Here is an 8,004-nt window from a genome sequence, read left to right as displayed (position 1 = left end):
AAACTTGCATACAGGTCAAGAGGCAATGGTTAGAACTGGACATGGAACAATGGACTGGCTCAAAAATTGGAAAGGAGTATATCATCAAGGCTGTATATTGTCACCCTGCTTATCTAACTAATATGCAGGGTAAATCATATAAAATGCTGGGCTGGATGACTTACAAGATGGAATCAAGTTTGCTGGGAGAAATATCAATAATCTATTAATAACCTCAAATATACAGATGATAACACTTGAATGGCAAAAAGTGAAGCAGAACTAAATTGCCTCTTGAAGAGGAGAGTTAAAAAGCTGGCTTAAAACTCAACATTAAAAGAAAAACTAAGATCAAGGGATCTGGTCCTAATATTTCAAGGCAAATTGATTAGGAAAAATTGGAAACAGTGACAGATTTCATTTTCTTGGGCTCCAAAATCAATGTGGATGGTGACTGTAGCCATGAAATTAAAAGATGCATGTTCCTTGAAAGAAAAGCTATGACAGACATCGACAGTGTATTAAAAAGCAGAGACATCACTTTTAAAAAGCAGAGACATCACTTTGTTGACAAAGGTCTGTATAGTCAAGCTATGGTTTTTCCAGTAGCTATGTATGGATGTGAGAGTTGGACCATAAAGAAGACTAAGCACCAAAGAATAGATGCTTTCAAACTGTGATGCTGGTGAAGACTCTTCAGAGTCCCTTGAACAGCAAGGAGCTCAAACCAGTCAATTCTAAAGGAAATCAACCCTGAATAACATTGGAAGGATTGGTGCCAAAGCTCTAATACCTGAGCCACCTGATGCACAGAGCCAACTCATTGGCAAAGACCCTTATACTGGGATAGATTGTGGGCAAGAGGAGAAGCAGGAGACAGAGGATGAGATGGTTGAATGGCATCACTGACTCAATGGACATGAGTTTGAGCAAACTCAGGGAGACAGGGAAGTCTGGAGTGCTGCTGTTTATGGTGTTACAAACAGTCAGAAATGACCTAGTGACTGATAAACAAAGTTTTCATAATTTGGGAGACTAGGAAGCCTAGGATAAAAGTTCCAGCAGATTTGGTTCTTAATCAAATCTCTCTTTTGACTTGCTGATACGTGCCTTCTCTCTGTGTCCTCCACAAGGCTGAGAAAGACAAATTTCTGGTTTCTCATCTCTTTAAATAGGGATACTAATCCCATCATGGATCTCCTAGTCTCAAGACTTCATTTAAACCTAATTGCCTTCCAAAGGCTCCACTTCCAAATACCATATATACATCGGTGGTTAAGGCTTCAACATAAAAACATTTGGTCCATCAAAATATTTATATATTAAATAAAATATATTATAGAAAATCTTCAAGAAAATTCTTATACATAGCCTGAGAGTTCCTGGCACAAATCCTGTCCAAGTATCTGTTTCATTTCCTCCATCCTTTCCCTCTGATCTCTTCTACTCTAGGTATATTGGTCTTTTAGTTCCCTTTAAACTGCTTTATTCTTGCTTTTCTTTCTCCCAGGAAGTTTCTACCTAAAGTCTTCACACCGATGGCTCCTTCAGACCTTGTGTTCAAATTCTATCTTCTCAGTGATATATTCTCTTACCTATCTTACTAAAAAATACTCCAGACACTTCCTGTTTATTATTTTTATTCTACTTACTGCTTGATATTTCCCTGTGCATGCACTATTTGCTCTGGACTATCTTCTCTAATAAAAGTTAAGCTTCCTAAAAGCTGATGCTTTGTCTGTCTTATCCATTTCTTGCTGAATCCCAAGTATCTAAATTGTATATGGCACAGACTAAGAACTTGAAGAATATTTGTAGAATAATTAATTAAATATTTTAAAAGTCATAATTTGGTCCTGTACAAAGAATTTAAAAAACGATCTCTATGTTAACACACATATATAATTATTTAATTAATTTTAACAAAACAATCAAAATATCTGTGTTCTAATTCTGAAATGCAAAGTGTAGAAAAATTTTGAAATAAGAATAATATTTTCATATGATTCTATGTTACCCTTTGTATATTTTTAAAACAATTCACTTTCCATTATACTAAAGTTTTTTTTTTTTTTTTGACTCATCAATTGTTTAATACACACACTGACAAAAATACAAGCTAAAGGCTAACCAGTTTTAATATCATAAATTTCACACTACAGTCTAAAGCCAGGGCACATATGTCTATTTATGTCTCCCTCCCTCCAACTCCCTCTCTAAAGTTTAAAGTAAATGCATTTAGTTATCAATACACATATGAGCATTTTTAACATAAATAGTTTGAAGTGGTTTATATCTGCTAACATAGAAATATATATAAGCCAGTTAGGCCTAATAGATACAGAGAGAGCACTCCACCCAACAACAGCAGAATTCAGTCCTCTCAAATACACATGGAAGATTCTCCAGGATAGACCATATGCTAAGCCATAAGATAAACTTTAATACATTTAAGAGTATATAAATAATACAAAACATGTTCCCAAATAAAGTGTCGAGAAAAATCAGTCAGTCTAAGACAATAAATGGAAATTTTTATTTGAGCATTAAAAAAAATAGATTTTTTTTTTTTCACAAAAATGATTTTGTTTTCACAAAATGGAACATCCTCAGACTCTTAAGGGGCAGTTCTGAACCCAAAACTGAAGGAAGAGTAAGAGGTTTAAGCATCATTAGAGTAAGAATGCCAGTTTTGGAACTGGCATTTTCATATAGTTTTGGAACAAGTGGAATAAAACACCATTGGTCTCATTGATGTGTTCTGTCATCTTCACTCTTTTTTACGCCTTTGCTCTTCACCATCAATTTCCCTCCCATGATTTAACATCATGCTGCTATGTACTCATCTTGTCATTTTCCCTCCTTTAATCTCTATACACAATCTATCATTCTCCCATCTTCTCATCCCCTTTCATTATTTTTCATTTTATTTTTTCCCTTAAATAACAGGTAAAAAACAGATTCTATTAAGCTGCAAGTGGTAACTGACAAAATATAAGTAATAGGAAAAAAATCCTAGCACCTTGCCTCACATCCAGTCCCTCACCTGGAATTTTCAAATTTTTATAATTCTCCTGATTTCACAACTAGAAACATAAAAGTCTAATTCATTTTAACTCTAATATACTGGTTATAGTAAGGAATTATTAGAGGCTATCAGCTTGCCTCTTGAAGTGACTCCATTTAAAATACATGTTGGTTTGTTTTATTATTCATTCCTTGGCATATTTATAGTTTATAAAACCATTTCTAATGCAAAAGGATAATTAATTAAAAAAATGAAACATGTCACCCTCCATATTTACATTTCCAGTGCTTCTCCGCTCAGTCTAAGCAATAGCTTCCTCTCCTGCCAGACTGACAATACTGGCATACAGAGGCAATAAGCATTTGTAGAAATAAATAACTTCTCTAAAAAGAGTCTCCATCCTGTCCTTCCTTATGTGTCACTGCTTCCCCATATCAACACTTTAGTCAAGAAATTCTTTCTGATGCCTAATTATGCCTTGGAAATTTTCACTTCTATGCCACTGCTCATACTACTCTTTTCTATAACCCTCTACTTACTTCCATGGAGGAATCATGTGTTCTCATTCTTTAAAGTACATATCAGATATCATCTTTTTTCACTAACAATCATTAAAACAAATCTCTCCTCGATAAAGAATCACCTATACCTTCATCTGTGTCTTTGGCCCTATAGAAACTTCTACTTATTCATTTATTACATTGAAAAGTGGTATTTATGCTTGTTTATGAATCCGATTTAAATAGGGAGAGAATTTTTTAAATTAATATATGTTACAAATGGATTTTCTTCTAATAGCTAGTCTTTATATAACACTGATTTAAAGGACTAAGAATTTGAAAAATTAGCAAATGTATAGGAAAATGGTGATTATTTACTATAAAGCCAGATATGATACAATAGCTAAAAAGGCATTTCAGAGAGGAGCATATTAAAATTAAAAAGGGGCCAATCCATCAGCACAATATGACATTTACCCAGTATATATGACTAGCAACAGATGCCAAAATACAGGAAGCAAAACTTACAGATTAAAGGGAGAAATAGATAATTCAAAACTATAATTAATAAAACAATTAGACATAAGATCAACAAGTAAATAGAAGAACAACCTTATAAATCAGGTAGAACTGTCAGATAAAACAGTTCATCCAAAAACAGCAGAATAAACATTATCTCAAGTTCACAAGGAACATTCTCTAGGACAGATCATAAGCTAGCCATCAGTTCAGTTCAGTTGCTCAGTCGTGTCCAACTCTTTGTGACCCCATGAATCATAGCACGCCAGGCCTCCCTGTGCAGCACCAACTCCCGGAGTCCACTCAGACTCATGTCCATCGAGTCCGTGATGCCATCCAGCCATCTCATCTTCTGTCGTTCCCTTCTCCTCCCGCCCCCAATCCCTCCCAGCATCAGAGTCTTTTCCAATGAGTCACTCTCCTCATGAGGTGGCCAAAGTACTGGAGTTTCAGCTTCAGTATCATTCCCTCCAAAGAAATCCCAGGGCTGATCTCCTTCAGAATGGACTGGTTGGATCTCCTTGCAGTCCAAGGGACTCTCAAGAGTCTTCTCCAACACCACAGTTCAAAAGCATCAATTCTTTGGCGCTCAGCCTTCTTCACAGTCCAACTCTCACATCCATCATGACCACAGGAAAAACCATAGCCTTGACTAGACGAACCTTTGTTGGCAAAGTAATGTCTCTGCTTTTGAATATGCCATCTAGGTTGGTCATAACTTTCCTTCCAAGGAATAAGCATCTTTTAATGTCATGGCTGCAGTCACCATCTGCAGTGATTTTGGAGCCCAAAAAAATAAAGTCTGCCACTGTTTCCCCATCTATTTCCCATGAAGTGATGGGACCAGATACCATGATCTTCATTTTCTGAATGTTGAGCTTTAAGCCAACTTTTTCACTCTCCACTTTCACTTTCATCAAGAGGCTTTTGAGTTCCTCTTCACTTTCAGCCATAAGGGTGGTGTCATCTGCATATCTGAGGTTATTGATATTTCTCCTGGCAATCTTGATTCTAGCTTGTGTTTCTTCCAGTCCAGCATTTCTCATGATGTACTCTGCATAGAAGTTAAATAAGCAGGGTGACAATATACAGCCCTGACGTACTCCTTTTCCTATTTGGAACAAGTCTGTTGTTCCATGTCCAGTTCTAACTGTTGCTTCCTGACCTGCATACAGATTCCTCAAGAGGCAGGTCAGGTGGTCTGGTATTCCCATCTCTTTCAGAATTGTCCACAGTTTATTGTGATCCACACAGTCAAAGGCTTTGGCATAGTCAATAAAGCAGAAACAGAAATTTTTCTGGAACTCTCTTGCTTTTTCCATGATCCAGCGGATGTTGGCAATTTGATCTCTGGTTCCTCTGCCTTTTCTAAAACCAGCTTGAACATCAGGAAGTTCATGGTACACATACTGCTGAAGCCTGGCTTGGAGAATTTTGAGCATTACTTTACTAGCATGTGGGATGAGTGCAATTGTGCGGTGGTTTGAGCATCCTTTGGCATTGCCTTTCTTTGGGATTGGAATGCAAACTGACCTTTTCCAGTCCTGTGGCCATTGCCGAGTTTTCCAAATTTGCTGGCATATTGACTGCAGCACTTTCACAGCATAAGACTCAATAAATTTAAAAATATTAAAACAGTACAAAGTATGGTCTCCAACCACAAGTAAATATAATTAGAAAAAAAGAGGAAATATTTTGGATTTCCAAAAATTTGTAGCAATTAAAAAATGGGAACACACTCCAAAATAGACAATGGGTCAAAGAAAAAGCACAAGGAAAATAGAGATGAATAACAACAAAAGTACAACACAGCAAAACTCAAGGGATATAATAAAAGCTTTAAACACTTATTTTAAAAGAAGAAAAGTTCAAATCCATAATCTTAACTTCTACTATGAAACACTAAAGAAAAAAAGCAAAATAAACTCAAAATGATAAGGAGGAAAGATATAAGAAGAGTTAGGTTGGAAATAAGTGAAATAGAGAAAATAAAAAACAATTGAAGAATTCAACAAAACCAAAAGTTGATTTTTTGAAATAATAAGTAACATTATCAAACCTTTAGTTAGATTAATACACAGAGAGAAAGAAAGGAGTAAAATTACTAGAATCAGAAATGAAATAAAAGACATCATTGCCAATTTTACAGAGAAAAATTCATTATAAGATAATGTATGTCATTAAATTAGATAATTTAGTTGACACGAACAAATTCTTACAAGGACACAAATTACCAAATTGGACTCAAAAAGAAATAGAAATTCTGGAAGAGTTTTGAGCAGGATAGGTGTTAGCTCTTCTCTATATTTTTGGTAGAATTCAGCTGTGAAGCCATCTGGAGATTCCTTAGAAAACTGGAAATAGAACTGCCTTATGATCCAGCAATTCCACTGCTGGGCATACACACTGAGGAAACCAGAAGGGAAAGAGACACGTGTACCCCAATGTTCATCGCAGCACTGTTTATAATAGCCAGGACATGGAAGCAACCTAGATGTCCATCAGCAGATGAATGGATAAGAAAGCTATGGTACATATACACAATGGAATATTACTCAGCCATTAAAAAGAATTCATTTGAATCAGTTCTAATGAGGTGGATGAAACTGGAGCCTATTATACACAGTGAAGTAAGCCAGAAGGAAAAACACCAATACAGTATACTAATGCATATATATGGAATTTAGAAAGATGATAACAATAACCCTGTGTACGAGACAGCAAAAGAGACACTGATGTATGGAACAGTCTTATGGACTCTGTGGGAGAGGGAGAGGGTGGGAAGATTTGGGAGAATGGCATAGAAACATGTAAAATATCATGTATGAAATGAGATGCCAGTCCAGGTTCGATGCACAACACTGGATGCTTGGGGCTGGTGCACTGGGACGACCCAGAGGGATGGTATGGGGAGGGAGGAGGGAGGAGGGTTCAGGATGGGGAGCACATGTATACCTGTGGTGGATTCATTTTGATATTTGGCAAAACTAATACAATTATGTAAAGTTTAAAAATAAAATAAAATTTAAAAAAAAAAGAAATAGAAATTCTATATATGTTTCCAACAAATAGACAGAACTAGTCCACAACACATATTCCTTGTTATTGAAGTCAAGGAGAACCTCCTGAGTACACACAGAATGGCTCCTTGAAGGTCGAAGTGGAAGAGGGTATCACCCCACAGAAAGCGATGCCAAACTACCACAGGCCTCTTCACTAGAATCCAGCTTGGCTTAGAGATACACACTCACAAATGAAAAGACCCTGAAATATACCAAATACAGACTCAGTACCAGAAAAAGTCAGAGGATTGGCCAAAGGAAACCAGAAACAAATGTCTTATAAAAGAGATTCAAACTACCACAGGTGCGTGACTCTCTCTGAGTCCACCCATGTTTCTATTCACAGGTACCCCTTTTTCTCTATTTTCTATCTCTATGTGGAAATTCGTTTCTAAACAGCTAATGGGCCGGGGCCTTGTCACTGACCACTGGTCCCTGATGATCTGATGGCTAGGATTCAATGTTCTCCCTGTGACAGCATGACTTCAGTCTCCGGCCAGAAACCAAAATCCTGCTTCAAATTGCTGCAGATTGAGACATCTGAGGTCACTGTGACACTCTAGGTTCAGAACCCAAAAGACAGGACACTTTCACCATGAGTCTCATGAGGCAATCTCTTGGGTAATCCTATGGCTCCAAAGGGTCTGGGCTATGTTGAGATAGTCATGAATGAGAGTCTATGGCATCAGGAGTTCAGTTGACCAATCCTAGGTGTGTCTAACCTTCCAATCATTATCAGACAAGACAGGTATGGGCATAAAATCACCTTGAATACTCCAGATCATTCTGTCCGCTGACTGAATCTTACCAAGTCTCCTATTTGTAACATATACTGCAAAAATATCACCCAGCTGAGCCAGGCCCCAAGTTCTTGATCCAGAGATTATGAAAACATGGCAGTTGTTTTAAGCCCTAA

Source organism: Bison bison, unplaced genomic scaffold, assembly GCF_000754665.1.
Source record: "Bison bison bison isolate TAMUID 2011002044 unplaced genomic scaffold, Bison_UMD1.0 scf7180017864156, whole genome shotgun sequence".
In the NCBI taxonomy this organism is placed as follows: Eukaryota; Metazoa; Chordata; class Mammalia; order Artiodactyla; family Bovidae; genus Bison; species Bison bison.
This window is presented reverse-complemented; position numbering follows the sequence as displayed.